The sequence below is a fragment of the Bos indicus x Bos taurus genome, chromosome 27 (genome assembly GCF_003369695.1).
Source record: "Bos indicus x Bos taurus breed Angus x Brahman F1 hybrid chromosome 27, Bos_hybrid_MaternalHap_v2.0, whole genome shotgun sequence".
Classification (NCBI taxonomy): Eukaryota; Metazoa; Chordata; class Mammalia; order Artiodactyla; family Bovidae; genus Bos; species Bos indicus x Bos taurus.
In genome coordinates, this window is record NC_040102.1 from 18,416,522 (window position 1) to 18,434,842 (window position 18,321).

The 18,321-nt window shown below is 38.2% G+C and overlaps 1 non-coding gene across 1 annotated transcript; it reads left to right on the top strand.

Moving 5' to 3' along the window:
* Positions 1–14,944: 14,944 nt before the first annotated feature.
* On the top strand, positions 14,945–15,017 carry TRNAC-GCA. The gene has a single exon. It is a non-coding gene; the product is annotated as a tRNA-Cys (tRNA).
* The last annotated feature ends 3,304 nt before the right edge of the window (positions 15,018–18,321 follow it).

Genomic DNA, 18,321 nt, shown 5'->3' on the forward strand with positions numbered 1-18,321 from the left:
TCTCAGCCTCAGGATTGTTTCAAACCATCCTGCTATTCTACTGTCTCGTGGTGGACTTTAAACCAGGGCCGGCTTCATTTCAGCATCACAGTGCTGCACCTAATTGCACACCCTGTATCTTGCAGCAATTAGATTTCTGTGGGACTTTGGCAGCCCAGTCTCTGTACCAAATTGCTTAGCTCACTGACTGGCAGAATGCATTTGGACTTGACTTTAGTTTTGATTTATTTCTTTACCTTTGAAAACCTAATTTACATTGTACTTGTAATTATGTAATAGCACATTTCCCCGTCAACTAAGTGGGCCACCGACATGCGGAATACTCTTTTCAGAGAGATGGAGGATCCAACGGTGATCCTTTCTCACAGTAAGCCAAGACTGTTGTCTGTGTACCCCAAATATCTCAAAATGGGTGATTGGATGACATAATACACAACTCTATAATCTTGAACCTTAGCAATTTGTGTGAAGAATACAAAGTTACATTTAGATCTAAGAGTGAGCACGACATAACTGGCAAAGCTAAGGATATGCATATCCATCCTAGACACAATACCCAGACCTGCCTCATCATCCCTGAACAAACTCCCTTCAAGAAACACGCACATACACACACCTACTCATAAACACACCGGCATGAATACTTTCCCCCAGTGCCACCATGGCTTCACTGTGAGCCTACCCAAATATTCATTTTTCTGTTTATTTGAGTGTTCCAAAGATTGTAATGAAGTATATAGAACTGCAGGAGTTATCAAATAAACAAAGCAAAAACATCCTTAAATCTCCCTAAGGAGAAGTAGCAATAGGAAATGGGGCCTTAAGAGGGCATAAATGCTAAGCCAACAAATGATTATGGGTTACAAAGAATGCTCAAACTACCGCACAACTGCACTCATCTCACACACTAGTAAAGTAATGCTCAAAATTCTCCAAGCCAGGCTTCAGCAATACGTGAACCATGAACTTCCTGATGTTCAAGCTGGTTTTAGAAAAGGCAGAGGAACCAGAGATCAAATTGCCAGCATCCGCTGGATCATCGAGAAAGCAAGAGAGTTCCAGAAAAACACCTACTTCTGCTTTATGGACTATGCCAAATCCTTTGACTGTGTGGATCACAAAAAACTGGAAAATTCTGAGAGATGGGAATACCAGACCACCTGACCTGCCTCTTGAGAAATCTGTATGCAGGTCAGGAAGCAACAGTTAGAACTGGACATGGAACAACAGACTGGTTCCAAATAGGAAAAGGAGTATGTCAAGGCTGTATATTGTCACCCTGCTTATTCAACTTCTATGCAGAGTACATCATGAGAAACGCTGGTCTGGAGGAAGCACAAGCTGGAATCAAGATTTCTGGGAGAAATATCAATAACCTCAGATATGCAGATGACACCACCCTTATGACAGTGAAGAAGAACTAAAGAGCCTCTTGATGAAAGTGAAAGAGGAGAGTGAAAAAGTTGGCTTAAAGCTCAACATTCAGAAAACTAAGATCATGGCATCTGGTCCCATCACTTCATGGCAAATAGATGAGGGAACAGTAGAAACAGTGGCTGACTTTATTTTTCTGGGCTCCAAAATCACTGCAGATGGTGACTTCAGCCATGAAATTAAAAGACGCTTACTCCCTGGAAGGAAAGTTATGACCAACCTAGACAGCATATTAAAAAGCAGAGACATTACTTTGCCAACAAAGGTCCATCTAGTCAAGGCTATGGTTTTTCCAGTGGTCATGTATGGATGTGAGAGTTGAACTATAAAGAAAACTAAGTGCAGAAGAATTGATGCTTTTGAACTGTGGTGTTGGAGAAGACTCTTGAGAGTCCCTTGGACTGCAAGGAGATCCAACCAGTCCATCCTAAAGGAGATCAGTCCTGGGTGTTCATTGGAAGGACTGATGTTGAAGCTGAAACTCCAATACTTTGGCCACCTGATGCAAAGAGCTGACTTACTTGAAAAGACCCTGATGCTGGGAAAGATTGAGAGCAGGAGGAGAAGGGGACGACAGAGGATGAGATGGTAGGATGGCATCACCAACTCAATGGACATGGGTTTGGGTGGACCCAGGGATTTGCTGATGGACAGGGAGGCCTGGCATGCTGCAGTTCATGGGGTTGCAAAGAGTCAGAGATGACTGAACAACTGAACTGAAGTGAACAAGAAACTTAAAGTGAGAAAATACTTGACATGTTAGTTATGGTTTGAAAGCTAAGATACAAAAATTCAGGGACTGCTACTATTTTCTCAGAATAACTCTTCAATCTTAAAAAAATTTTACCTACATTATGGGCTTATATGTAAAATGTCTTAGCAGATGCTGAAGTAATCAGATACATGCCACCAAATAGTATATGATATAGAAACTAAGAGAACCATAGGATATTAAAAATTAGAGTACAATAAAAGTGGAACTTCTGGTAGCTGAGGTGTATGAAAGTGGGGTAGAAGAGAGGTGAGCCCAGAAGTTTAGCAAAAGAAATAGACTTTGGATAGCAATGGACCCACACCAGAGTCAGACACTTGGCAGTCCTTTCTCAGCCAACAGACAAACTGCCCATGACAAGATCCCTCGTCAACTGCAGAGATGAAGTTGATGGTTTATCAAGACAGGAAGGGACTGGCTGTGGGGGAACTGGATGTTGCACAGTACAACATGTGAAATGCCAGACTGGATGAACGGAAGCTGGAATCAGATTTCCGGGAGAAAGGTCAACAACCTCAGAGGTGCAGATGATATCACCCTAATGACAGAAAGCAAAGAGAAATTAAAGAACCCCTTGATAAAGATGAAAGAGGTGTGTAAAAAGTTGGCTTAAAACTCAAAAAATGGGCCAAAGAACTAAATAGACATTTCTCCAAAGAAGACATACAGATGGCTAACAAACACATGAAAAGATGCTCAACATCACTCATTATCAGAGAAATGCAAATCAAAACCACTGTGAGGTACCATTTGACGCCAGTCAGAATGGCTGCGATCCAAAAGTCTACAAGCAATAAATGCTGGAGAGGAGGTGGAGAAAAGGGAACCCTCTTACACTGGTGGTGGGAATGCAAACTAGTATAGCCACTATGGAGAACAGTGTGGAGATTCCTTAAAAAACTGGAAATAGAACTGCCTTATGATCCAGCAATCCCACTGCTGGGCATACACACTGAGGAAACCAGAAGGGAAAGAGACATGTGTACCCCAATGTTCATCGCAGCACTGTTTATAATAGCCAGGACATGGAAGCAACCTAGATGCCCATCAGCAGATGAATGGATAAGAAAGCTGTGATACATATACACAATGGAGTATTACTCAGCCATTAAAAAGAATACATTTGAATCAGTTCTAATGAGGTAGATGAAAATGGAGCCGATTATACAGAGTGAAGTAAGCCAGAAGGAAAAACACCAATACAGTATACTAACGCATATATATGGAATTTAGAAAGATGATAACAATAACCCTGTATACAAGACAGCAAAAGAGACAGTGATGTATAGAACAGTCTTTTGGACTCTGTGGGAGAGGGAGAGGGTGGGATGATTTGGGAGAATGGCATTGAAATACGTATAATATCATATATGAAATGAGTCGCCAGTCCAGGTTCGATGCACGATACTGGATGCTTGGGGCTGGTGCACTGGGACGACCCAGAGGGATGGTACGGGGAGGGAGGAGGGAGGAGGGTTCAGGATGGGGAACACATGTATGCCTGTGGTGGATTCATTTCGATATATGGCAGAACCAATACAATATTGTAAAGTTTAAAAATAAAATATAAAACTCAACATTCAAAAACGAAGATCATGGCATTTGGTCCCATCAATTTATGGCAAATAGATGGGGAAAAATGGAAACAGTGACAGACTTTATTTTCTTGGTCTCCAAATTCACTGTGGACAGTGACTGCAGCCATGAAATTAAAAGACCCTCACTCCTTGGAAGAAAAGCAATGACAAACCTAGACAGCGTATTAAAAAGCAGAGACATCACTTTGCTGACAAAGGTCCATATAGTCAAACTATGTTTTTTTCCACTAGTCATGTATGTATGTGAGAGTTGGATCATAAAGAAGGTTGTGTGTGTGTATACTCACTTGTGTTTGACTCTTTGCGACCCAATGGACTGTAGCCTGCCAGGCTCCTCTGTCCATGGAATGCTCTAGGCAAGAATACTGGAGAGGGTTGCCATTTCCTACTCCAAGGGATCTTCCAGATCCAGGGATTGAACCACATCTCTTGTGTTTCCTGCATTGGCAGGTGGATTCTTTACCACTAGTACCACCTGGGAAGCCCAAAGAAGGCTGTGGGCAGAAGAATTGATGCTTTTTAACTGTGGTGCTGAAGACTCTTGAGAGTCCCTTGGACTGCAAGGAGATCCAACCAGTCCATCCAAAAGGAAATCAACTTTGAATATTCATTGGAAGGACTGATGCTGAAGCTGAAGCTCCAATACTTTGGCCACCTGATGAGAAAAGCTGACTCATTAGAAAAGATCCTGATGCTGGAAAAGACTGAAGGCAGGAGAAGAAGGGGGAGACAGAAGATAAAATGGTTGGATGGCATCTTTGCTCAATGAACATGTGTTTGGGCAAACTCCAGGAGATGGTGAAGGACAAGGAAGCTTGGCATGCTGAAGTCCATGAGGTTGCAAAGAATTTGACCTGACTTAGAGACTGAACAAGATAAGAAAAAAATAGTTGAGTCTACAGTCACTCTGGAGACTTCTAAATTGACATAGGAAAATGATTCCGGTTCTAATCACACAGTTGGCAAAAATCAACCCAGAATTATGAGTATGATTTTGTGAGGTCACAGGAATGGTGGGACAGGAATTCCTAGAGCCCCGGAGAGTTCCAGATACTCAAGCTAATGACCTGCAAATGAAGTGGGATGCAAGATTTGGTTCCCTTCTCCCTCATCCCATCTTCTCCTCCAGTTTAGGGAGCAGAAGTATCCACAAAGTTGGATACGGTATGCACCAGTGTGTATGTGTGTGTGTTCAGGGAGATGGTACTCTGTGGATGAACAGCAATCTCTGAATAGCCCTGTGGGTAGTCACTTGGTTTGTGAATATGTAATGCTGCTAAGTCCATTTAGAGTATTAGGGTCACTAGAAACAAAAGGTAATGACTAGCCAGTGCAACAGATCACATTCCAGCCAAATTGCTTCAGGAAAATTCTACCTTTGAATTCTGGAGACAAGATTTGAAAGGGATGAATGTTCTCTGTTCTTTGTGTTGCTAGCTTTCTTTGTTTAGAATATAGCAGTACAGATACACAGCTAAAAAGGACTTTTATCTGGAAAAAAAAAAGATGGTTTCTCATAGTAGTGAACCTCCTAATTTTTAGAAGAATAGGGAATGAATGCAGGACAATTGATTTTTTTTTAATTTAAAATAACTGATTTTAAATTCATTGCCAAATTACTCCACCCAAAAGGAGGACAGCTGAAATTTAAGTAATTATTTTAACAGAGATTTGTGGGGCTTTCCTTGTGGCTCACGTGGTAAAGAATAGCAAATGCCAAAAAGAAACGAGTGGTATATTTTTAGAGACATTAACCTGTCAGAGACGACGTAGTAGAAACATATATTTTGGCTTTGATTGCTTCAGACACAGGCATCCCTTTGTGACCTTTAACAGTTCACATTGATTTCCACTCCTCCTGATAAACATGTGTAAAACATTTGTAGACCACTCCTTAAGATCATTAAAAGACAGATAGACAAAATAAATAAATAAATAAAGTGAAACTGTTAGTCACTCAGGAGTGTCCAACTCTCTGTGACCCCATGGACTGTAGCCCGCCAGGTTCCTCTGTCCAGGGGATTTTCCAGGCAAGGATACTGGAGTGGGTTGCCATTTCCTCCTCTAGTGGATCTTCCCCACCCAGGGATCAAACTCTAGTCTCCTATATTGCGGTGGATTCTTTACCACTGAGCCACCAGGGAAGCCCTATTGGACACCAAATCATCATACTCTCTCCTTCTAAGAATTAGTTGCCAACAGCCTTTTAGCGATAAGCTGTGTTACCTTAAGTATTCACATGAAAGTTATCAAGAGGTTTATTTCTCATTTGACTTATTCTTTAGCAAAGCTGTGTAGATACACAAGAGTAATACACATTAGAAAATGCACATATGCTTTAACTGAAATGAAAATGGCTGCTTAAAAAAGGATCCAAAATGTAATGGCTTCAAATGATTATTCTTCAAAAATACAGCATTTACAATAAATCAAGAAAGAGCTCATTCACTGCTGCAAACCAGTCTTTAAAAAAAGCACTAAGTAAAAAAAAAAAAAAAAAAAGCACTAAGTGAAATATTCAAGCTAAAATAAAAAGACAGCAGACAGTAAGCTGAATCCATACGAACAATCTAACTTTCTACCTTCCTTGAGAGTTCAAGAAAGAAAAGTAAACTAAATATCAAGTAAGGATAGAGAAATAGTAAAGATTTGAAAGAAAAACAAAAAATTAACAGAAAAATCAATGAACCAAAAGTTGGTTGTTTTAAAAATAAATAAATAAAGTTGATAAATATTTTGGTAGACTGACATTTAAAAAAAGAGATGATCTAAAGAATGAAAGAATGGGCATCATTTCTGATATAACAGAAATTAAAATTATTACAAGAGAATAATATGGAAAACTTTATATTTCCATATAATATATTATATTTCCATATAATAATATGGAAAACTTTATATTAACAAATTAGACAGCATAGATAAAATTAAAGATTTTCCTCAAAACTACCAGTTTCTCTGATCAACTGAAGAAGAAATAGAAAATCTGAATAAAACAATAAAATGTAAAGTAATTAGGTTAATAAATAAAAATTTTCCCTCAAAGCAAACTCACATGACCCTGTTAGTTTCATGGATGTATTCATTCAAACATTTAACAAAGAAATACTTACCCTTCCCAAATTTCCCATAAAAGTAGAAATGGAGGAAACAATTATCAGCTGATCCTATGAGTTCAGTATTTAATAAAGAAGCCAATTACATCAAAATGAAAGAAAACATCTGACAAAAAACTCCCCAGCATGATAAAGGGCAAACATGAGAAACCTACAGTTAACATCACACTTTATATTTTTTTAAAAAATGGATGCTTTCTCTAAAAAATTGGAGATAATGCAAGGATAGTGACTCCTACTGAATCTTGTACTGAAAGTTCAACATGTAATGAAGCAACAGGAGGAAATAAAGGCATCAATATTATGAAGAAAGACATAAAATTGTCTTTATTTGTATCCTTTAGGTTTAAAAAATTCTGAGAAATGCACAGGAACACTTCTAGGAAGTAACCAACAAGTTCAGCACATTAAAAGATATAAGATCCATATACCAATGTCGACAAGTATTTAAATATTATCAACGAATAATCCTATTATACAGAGTGAAGTAAGCCAGAAGGAAAAACACCAATACAGTATACTAACGCATATATATGGAATTTAGAAAGATGGTAACGATAACCCTGTATACGAGACAGCAAAAGAGGCACTGATGTATAGAACAGTCTTATGGACTCTGTGGGAGAGGGAGAGGGTGGGAAGATTTGGGAGAATGGCATTGAAACATGTGAAACGTCATGTATGAAACAAGATGCCAGTCCAGGTTCAATGCACGATGCTGGATGCTTGGGGCTGGTGCACTGGGTCGACCCAGAGGGATGGTGTGGAGAGGGAGGAGGGAGGAGGGTTCAGGATGGGGAACACATGTATACTAATTAAATAATTTTCTATTAAAGAAAAAAAAAGAAAAAAAAATAAAACTAAGAAATAAATCCATTCCTAATGGCATCAAAAAATAAAATACTTTGGGATGATTTTTTTAAAGTAGTGTAAGACTTACATACTGAAAACTACAAATCACTGCAGGAAGAAATTAAACAACATCTTAAAAAATCGAGACAGACCATTTATGGAGAGAAAGATTCAATACTGTTAACATGGATTTCTTCCCAAACTGATCTAAGGTTCGACACAATCCCTTATTAAAGTCTCTTTGGGAGCTTTAAGCTTGTCATTGGATTGAGCTATCATTGCTTCTTTGTTGTTAGGCTGGTTGGTTGATTTTTGTAGAAATTGACAAATTTTTTGCAGTTTCTAAAGTTTATATAGAAATTCAATCAGGACATAAGATATTGGCTTAGGTGTAGAACTATAGATAATTGGGAAATAAGTTCAACGTCTAGAAATATAGCTTTAAATCTATAGCTAATTTGTTACAATAGAGCCAAATTGTAACTTTTTCCCATTGAGTTTCAATGGGGAAAAGATAATCGTTTTAACAAATAATGCTGAGACAACTGGGCATCTGCATGAAAAATATGAATTTATATAACTTTATTCAAATTAACTAACAATGAATCATAGATCTAAATGTAAGTACTAAAACTATAAGATTTAGAAGAACATATAGGTATAAAGCTTTACATCTTTGGTGAGGGTAAGACTTCTTATGCTGCTGCTACTAAGTCGCTTCAGTCGTGTCCGACTCTGTGCGACCCCATAGACGGCAGCCCACCAGGCTCCCCCGTCCCTGGGATTCTCCAGGCAAGAACACTGGAGTGGGTTGCCATTTCCTTCTCCAATGCAAGACTTCTTATATATGACACCAAAACCATGACTGACAAGAGAAAAAATACCTAGCAAATACATGAAAAGATGCTCAATATAATTATTTGTAAGGAAAAAGAAAATTAAAGCCAAATGACATACTTTTTTTACATGCACTAGTTGGCTATAAAATGATATACAATAGCAAATGTTAGTGAGAATATGAAGACATAGGAATCGTCATACATTATTACAATAGGCAGTGAAATGGTGCGGCCTTTTTGAAAACAGGCTGACAGTTCCATAAGATAATTACATTTACCATATGACCCAGCAATTCCATTCTTAGTAATCAACCCAAGAGAAATGAAAGCATGCTCACACAGTTCAGTTCAGTCGCTCAGTCGTGTCTGACTCTTTGTGACCCCATGAACCGCAGCACGCCAGGCCTCCCTGTCCATCACCCACACAAAGACATGCATTTAAATGTTCATACTAGTATTATTTTTTATAGTCAAAACTTGGGAACAATCCACATGTCCACTGACTAATGAACAGAGAAGCAGAACATGTGCAGTCACACAATTAAGTACTATTTGGCAATTAAAAAGAATTCACGCATGCTACCATATAGAGGACTCTAAAAACATTACACTATATGAGTCAGATGCAAAAGACAATATGCAACTCCATTTAACTGGAGTTTATGTGGGTTTGTAGGTGGGGTAGGTTACCGTACCCTAGTTACATGATCAAGAAGAATCTTTTTGGAGTAGTGGAAATGTTCTAACATAGGACTATATTAATGGTTGCACAACTGTTTAAATTTACTAAAAATCATTGAATTGTACACTTAAAATAGTGAATTTTATACTATGTATTGTATATGTCAATAAAGTACTTTCAAAATTCCTTTAAATAATTTTATTACAGTAAGTTAACTTAAGTACACTTTTAAGTATTTAAAATAAAGAATTATACTATATGGTATTCACTGAGAAGTCAACACTAAGAGAAAATGTTAAGGAAAGCATGGAACTTATGTGAGATATATGACTTATTTTAATTGTCTGCAGTATGGAAATTACATTGAAACATCCCACAGAAAAACTATTTGACTAATTATAATGTTGTTACTAAAATGGAAAACCATTTCCCCCTCTTTATTAGAAGAATAATTGTTTCATAATATTTTTCTTAAAATAGCTATTGCAAATATTTAAATCTATTGTGTGGCTTTGAGGTCATTTCCCTTGGGTCTTTAATTTCTTCTGAGTGTTTAATTGCTAATATAATAATTGTAAATATAGGATGATACTTTATATAGCAGATAATTGAAGTATATAAAATGTGAACTAAGTTTTACACAGAATTACCATAAGCACTATATGTCTTTTATATTAGGTAAATTTGCATTTACAAAACACTCTTAATGTTTCACCTATTTAGTCAACAATATACATATTTTCAGCACTTACTTTGTATCAGGCAAAAATCTGTAGGGTCTGTAAAATATTAGGAGTAAAGTAAACAAAAAATTCATGAGTTCATGAGTTTATGTACTAGTATGATATAGTTATTCCATCTTTCATCTTCCTTTCCAACATTCCCAGTTAGAATTTTAGTTGTGTTTGAAATGACATTATTGAAATGCTAAATTTTTTGCAATATTATTTTGATCTGAAACCAGTATAAAATAGGGTTATAAGATATGTTCTAGGATATTCAGATTTATTTTCAGAAGTCAATATAAATCAATCAGATATGTATTTTATACATTAAGATACATCAGAGTAATGAATAAATGTGTTATTCAGTTCAGTTCAGTTGCTTAGTCGTGTCCGACTCGTGAACCCATGAATCTCAGCATGCCAGGCCTCCCTGTCCATCAGCAACTCCCTGAATCCACCCAAACCCATGTCCATTGAGTCAGTGATGCCATCCAACCATCTCATCCTCTGTTCTCCCCTTCTCCTCCAGCCCTCAATCTTTCCCAGCATCAGGGTCTTTTCCAATGAGCCAGGTCTTCGCATCAGGTGGCCAAAGTATTGGAGTTTCAGCTTCAACATGAGTCCTTCCAATGAACACCCAGGACTGATCTCCTTTAGGATGGACTGGTTGGATCTCTTTGCAGTCCAAGGGACTCTCAAGAGCCTTCTCCAACACCACAGTTCAAAAGCATCAATTCTTCTGTGCTCAGCTTTCTTTATTATCCAACTCTCACATACATACATGACTACTGGAAAAACCATAGCCTTGACTAGACGGACATTTGTTGTAGGTATATATAATTGTAATAATGCTAATCACAGAAATTCTGACATGATAAATTGGAAAAATAGTAAAACAAAAGGAATACATTTGAATAGGAAGAGTTCTTGCTATATGATATTGCTGACGTGTTTGAAATATGTTTTGACATATGTTAACATGACCTAAACATGCAAATATTTTAAAGGAAAATGCTTTCAAAATATATTGACTAGAAAATACTTTGTGACAGTAATGAAATAATTCTTAATAAATGGCAATCCACTCCAGTACTTCTGCCTTGAAAATCCCATGGATGGAGGAGCCTGGTAGGCTACAGTCCACGGGGTCGCAAAGAGTCGGACATGACAGCGACTTCACTTTCACTTTCAAGCTTGGTTTTACAGATTTCACTTAATCTTAACCCATGGAAAGTTCTTCTATTCTCTTCATTTTCTGAAATAATTATTGAAAGTAATCAAGGATGCTAAGGATAATTAAACTACAAAGTGAATTTTGATTCACTGGTCTGCTTAATTGATTTTGATAGTTTATCAAAACTTACTGGGTATTTGGAAGAGTAGTAATATTCTTAGATAAAATATGCTGAATATTTAGTTTGTGTTACATATCCTACATTAAGTCTCCTAACCAGGTTACCCAGTACCTCTTCACAAGACCCCACACTTCAATATCTATATTGTAAAGATGCAAAGAAAAACTGGGGCTTGGAAAGATTAAGAAGGTTGGCTTAGGCCAAATGTTTAGGGAGGGTAGACTTAGAATTTTAAAATATCCCTGTATCTAGAATTATCTAAATCTAGAACTCTGTATGTGCTCAGTCACTCAATCGTGTCCAACTCTTTGTGATTCCATGGACTGTAGCCCACCAGGCTCCTCTGTCCAGAACTCTCCAGGCAAGAATACTGGAGTGGGTTGCTGTGCCCCTCTCCAGGGGATCTTCCCAACCCAGGGATTGAACCCTCATCTCTTGGGGAATTCTTACCGGTGAACCACCTGGATAGCCCAGTCAACAGTGAACTAGGAGGTAATTCATATCAATAACTCCTAAGTACTAATCTACTAAGCAGTTTCCATGAGAGGAAAGAAAGAGTGGAAAAAAAGACATTTCTTTTAAAAATAAGATAAAAATGTTCTTTGAGATTCCTTGATAACAGATGCACTCAGGCCTTTGCTTCATTATCTGACTGTATTATTAATAAATACTACTTTTATATCTAGAACTAGAGTCCTACATCTCTATTTATATTTGCCATTATTAAAGTCCATTAAAAAGTGTCACAGAATAGTAAGTTCAGACAAGGTTACTCTGAAAATATTAAAAATAAGACTAAGTAAAACCACTTCAGAATTGTTTGTCTATTCTTTTAAGAACAGACAAAAACAAAGTCACTGTAGTACCCACAAAACATTAAGCCTCTTCCTCTATCAGCTCAAACAAGTGCATGCTCAGTTCAGTTCAGTCGCTCAGTCCTGTCCGACTCTTTGCGACCCCATGAATCACAGCACGCCAGGCCTCCCTGTCCATCACACGCTACTAAACCAAATATATGTTTAGCCTCACTGTAGTCATTCCTCCTTATGGGTAAGATTTATTTAGATGATCAATCATAGAAATGACCCTGATTTCTGAAAGTCCTTAATTAGGGTAAACATCCCCTGCTCCCTAGGTTCTTCTCCATACACCAAACTAGTGCTCAATTTCTATGAAAGATCCTAACACCTCTGACATCCTACTGCTGCTGCTGCTGCTGCCAAGTTGCTTCAGTCGTGCCTGACTCTGTGTGACCCCAGAGACGGCAGCCCACCAGGCTCCCCCATCCCTGGGATTCTCCAGGCAAGAACACTGGAGTGGGTTGCCATTTCCTTCTCCAATGCATGAAAGGGAAAAGTGAAAGTGAAGTCGCTCAGTCGTGTCCAACTCCTAGCGACCCCATAGACTGCAGCCTACTAGGCTCCTCCGTCCATGGGATTTTCCAGGCAAGAGTACTGGAGTGGGGTGCCATTGCCTTCTCCGTCTGACACCCTATAGTTCTCCAAAGCTGGGGGCCCCTCTTGCTATAATGAGGAGTAAACCCAACTGTTTAACTGCACATATGTTCCTGGTGGTCATTTGGCTGATAGATACTAGAAATGAATTAGATTTGGAGTGTGTTGATTATCATGAATGTATAGTGTGGATTCAAGTAGGAAATATTCAGTTCAGTCCAGTTCAGTCACTCAGCCGTGTCTGACTCTTTGGGACCCCATAAACCACAGCACACCAGTCCTCCCTGTCCTTCACCAAATCCCGCAGTCCACCCAAACCCATGTCCACTGAGTCAGTGATGACATCCAACCATCTCATCCTCCGTCGTCCCCTTCTCCTCCTTCCCTCAATCTTTCCCAGCATCAGGGTCTTTTCAAATAAGTCAGCTCTTAGCATCAAGTGGCCAAAGTATTGGAGTTGCAGCTTCAATGTCAGTCCTTCCAATGAACACCCAGGACTGATCTCCTTTAGGATGGACTGGTTGGATCTCCTTGCAGACCAAAAGACTCTCAAGAGTCTTCTCCAACACCACAGTTCAAAAGCATCAATTCTTTGGCGCTCAGCTTTCTTTATAGTCCAACTCTCACATCCATACATGACTACTGGAAAAACCATAGCCTTGACTAGATGGACCTTTGTTGGCAAAGTAATGTCTCTGCTTTTTAATATGCTGTCTAGGTTGGTCATAACTTTTCTTCCAAGGTGTAAGCACCTTTTAATTTCATGGCTGCAATCACCATCTGCAGTGATTTTGGAGCCCAGAAAAATAAAGTCAGCCACTGTTTCCACATCTATTTGCCATGAAGTGATGGGACCAGATGCCATGATCTTAGTTTTCTGAATGTTGAGTTTTAAGCCAAATTTTTCACTCTCCTCTTTCACTTTCATCAAGAGGCTCTTTAGTTCTTCTTCACTTTCTGGTGTCATCTGCATATCTGAGGTTACTGATAGTTCTCCAAGCAATCTGGATTCCAGCTTGTGCTTCCTCCAGCCCAGCGTTTCTCATGATGTACTCTGCATATGAGTTAAATAAGCAGGGTGACAATATACAGCCTTGACATACTCATTTTCCTATTTGGAACCAGTCTGTTATTCCATGTCCAGTTCTAACTGTTGCTTCCTGACCTGCATACAGACTTATCAAGAGGCAGGTCAGGTGGTCTGGTATTCCCATCTCTTTCAGAATTTTCCACAGTTAAAGAGAATAATTTTTATTACTTTAACTCAAATTACACTTCCTTTCTTTTTGACTTCATCATATAAATTCTTCATAAAGGGCAAATCATCTTTATGCCCTGCTGATTATGGACAAAAATTGTTTGCTCAATTTTGATATTATTAATATATGTTCATTTCACAATTTAAACAGTGATGCGTTATGTTCAGGGATTTCAATTGTAACTGCATAAGTATTTTATTTGTTAATTTATTTTGCTGTTGTCCAGTTACTCAGTTGTGCCCAACTCTTTGCAACCCCATAAACTGCAGCGTGCCAGGCTTTACCAATGACGCAAATTTATCTTTGAAACATAGTATAAAAGGAATCTTTGCTAGGTTGATTCTAGCCTTCACACTTTTCATCTTGAACATTATCATATTAAGACTTATTTTGAAACAACTGCTTATGGTATGTCTATATCAGCCTCTAGTGAAAAGTTACTGTGTGAATCAAATTGGATGTTTGAATATTACTCTAGAATATATCTTGGCACAATAAGTCTGCAATACATTATCTTCTTTTCTCCCCTTCCTCTTTCACTTTAAAGTAACTGATGACATTCTTTTTGGCTAGACTATTTCAGAGTAGTATTTATACAAAAACTATTATTTCTGGTCAAAAATAAACCACATAAAGCATTCTAAAGATAACTGACACTCTGATTTAAGTTGTATAAATTACTTTACATGTTTAAACATGATAGACTAGAATAGAAGCATGATCCAGAAGTACAAAAATGTGCATATATTCCAGAAATCCAGAAATGTCTTCAATGTCTATTTCCCTACATCTCCACCATATTTATACAATAGTAACACTGAATCTTGTCATAACTTCCTCTGTAACTTTATGGGGGCTTCCCTGGTGGCTCAGATGGTAAAGCGTCTGCCTGCAATGCAGGAGACCCAGGTTCAATTCCTGGGTCAGGAAGATCCCCTGGAGAAGGAAATGGCAATCCACTCCAGCACTCTTGCCTGGAAAATCCCATGGACGGAGGAGCCTGATAGGCTACAGTCCATGGGGTCGCAAAGAGTCGGACACAACTGTAACTTTATACCAACTCTCTTTTGGAGATATAATTATCTCTTGGATATTCAATCTCCCCCCCCAAAAAAATCTATGATCTAACCCCTCCTTTAGATTTCCAAAATTTTTATCTCATGACCTTTTCAAATTCTACCATGCACTTAATTTAGATTCCATAATCCATAATTATAATTACTTCTTTGTCTCTACCTTCAACTGTCTTAACCTTCTCTTCCTTACATATACTTCTCTGGAAAAAAAACTCACCCTATCTACTCTGTTTATAATTCTATATAACCTGAATGAAATGAACACGACTTTGGGGGAAAAAAAAAGACCATGCTGATTAGTCTCATATTTAAGTACACAAACATACCCTCAAGTGAGTCCTCAATACTTCATGGTAATCACAGCACATTTCCATAGTCCACTGGTCATCCCTCTCTCTAAGACATTCAGTTCTGACTTTCTTTTGTCTTCAAACTTCTAAATATGTGCTCCCTCTTTGCATCCTTGGCTGATAATCTTATTATTATTATTTCAGTTAGAAAAGAAAATTAATCAATAGCATTCACATTTTCCTATCATCAACTCTCCCACCTCCTTAGCAACTTTCTCTATCTCTCTTTAATCCTTTAACAATGAATGAACTCCCATGCTCAGGTGCTGGATCCCAACCCCAATATTCTTGCATAGATTTTTCGTATCTTTCATCTCCATAGGGGCTTCCCAGGTGGCATTAGTGGTAAAGAACCAGCCTGCCAATGCAGGAGACGTAACAGAGTGGGTTCAATCCCTGGGTTGGGAAGATCACCTGGAGGAGGGCAGGGCAACCCACTCCAGTCTTCTTGTCTGGAGAATCCCATGGACAGAGGAGCCTGGTGGGCTACAGAACATAAGTGACTTAGCACACACATCTTCACAGAGAAGGTTTCCCAACTCTTTTTAGATGGACAAGTTGGGGAAATGAAAAGGAGATCTGGAGATTTTGTTATTGCTATAACTCTCTCAAGAAGGAATAATAACCTGTGATCTTCTAAGGTATTGTTTTTGGAAATAAAAAGAAATGGAGAGATTGTAAGATTAACATTAACTCAACATTTCTAGTTGAATATGGAGATTCCAAAAAAAATGAGAGTGACTCATTTCTCTATCAGCTGATATTTATGGGAGCAGTAAATGAAAGGAGATAAGTAGGTTGTCAGATCCTAAGAAGCAGATCCACTGGGTTTCCTGTGGCTGAGGAAAAATAAAAGAAAGTACATGAAGCTATTTACACTATAGGAATGTCAAAAATTTACTGACAGAAAAAGGTTAGAAACTATGCAGAAATCTGCTAAATGTAACCAGGGACATCGTAGTGGAAAACTTTATATACCACATGTCAGAGATAAAGTGAAAATGGGAAATTTGGTAGAAGTCAATAAAGATGATTATGGATATTTCAGAAGCAAATGGGATCAGAACCAGATAGAACTAGTTATAGGTCAGTAAAAGCCATCCAGAGTCACTGATGATGACCAGAAACAAGACATCATCTAGATGCAATGACCTTAAGGAGACCCCAAGATTATAGATAACATGGAAATCATGGAGAATGGGAGGGACCCAGACATGATGGAGCTCCTATTTGTTCAATAACCTGATTTATTCCAATATTATTCTTTATGTCTTTAGTTCCCTTGTCTCATTATGTGTGATGTTTCTCCTAGACATCCAAAGTAATTTTTTTTATGAGACTTGATGGAACTGCATAACTTTAAAAGTGAAAATTTGTTTTATGCTGGTTGCCTGTGTGTTTTTCAAAATATTTTTGATAATTAGTCAGGAAACTACAACGCTATCAATAACTGCTGCACTATATGGAATTGGAAAGAGCATAGAAGAAGAAACAGGCTTCATTACATGAGGAGAAGGAGGTGACAGAGGATGAGATGGTTGGATGGCATCACCGACTCAAAGAACATGAGTTCGAGCAAACTTTGGGAGATACTGAAGGACAGGGAAGCCTGGTGTGCTGCTGTTCATGGGGTCGCAAAGAGTCAGACATGACTGAGCTACTGAATAACAACTTTGTTCTTGAGAAATCTACAGGATTTCCCGTCAAAACAAAGGCAGTGAAACAGGACTGGGTGTGAGCTTGGAGGACATGCACACACCTGCTCTCTTTAGGAGAGAAAAATGGAGTGGAGTCTGCATCAGAATATTGTACAGTAGGTGACTTGTGTTTGGTCTCCTTGTGGAAACTCAGCAAACTTGTGAAAATAAACCAGTGTCTTTAGCATCCCCCACCTTCAAAACAGTGCCAAATCTCCGTGTGGTGGGGGAACCCTATTAACCACTGTCTGATTTCTGCAGAGTGTGATCTTCCTTTGCTAGCAATATGCCTGGGGCCCCCTTATGCTTTGGTCAGATATCTCCACTTTTTAACAGACAGTGGTTAAGTATCACACAATTAAAGGAGATGTCCTTGACTTCAGGGCTTACAGAGGCAGTCATAGTAATGAAGAGAAAATTCAAGCACTGATATTTAAGTGGGAATTGAGAAAGTATTACAGCTAAAATTACTAAAAATGTTGAAACTGATGGAGACTGTGGTTTGTCATTAGATGAACGGGATACTCTAAATAGAGACTACATTTAGTTCAAAAAATCAAATATATATACATATAAAGACAATTACACATTCTAGTCTTGAGGCCTGTCAATATTAGGCTTGCTACATTTTTTTATCTACTAGATTTATTGCATTTTTTCATATTTATTCTTAATATTACATTGTAATCCTCTGGACAGTATAGACTATGTATTACTAGATTTTATAGCCCAAGAAATGAATACAGTACTTGGAATATAACTGCTCAATAAATGGTTTTGAATGGAAAAAATCCAATCATGTATGGATAAAAATAATACATAACTGCTAACCACCTCACTGTGACAAGAGGAATGGAATAGTGGGAGAAGCTATTTCTCAATTTATTTTCTACATCCAGATAGTCTGAAAGAATTCTTGCTTTGAAATAAGAAGTCATGTTCCATAAAGATAATGGATGAAAAGGCATGATCACAGAGTAGTTAAAGAAACTATCTGAGGACATGAAGATGCTTGAAAGATCTAAAGGAACCAGGAAGTGCCAAGGCCTTCAATACTGTTCTTGCCACCTGCATGGAAACTTCACAAGCCTGAGTAATTACGGAGGAGAGGG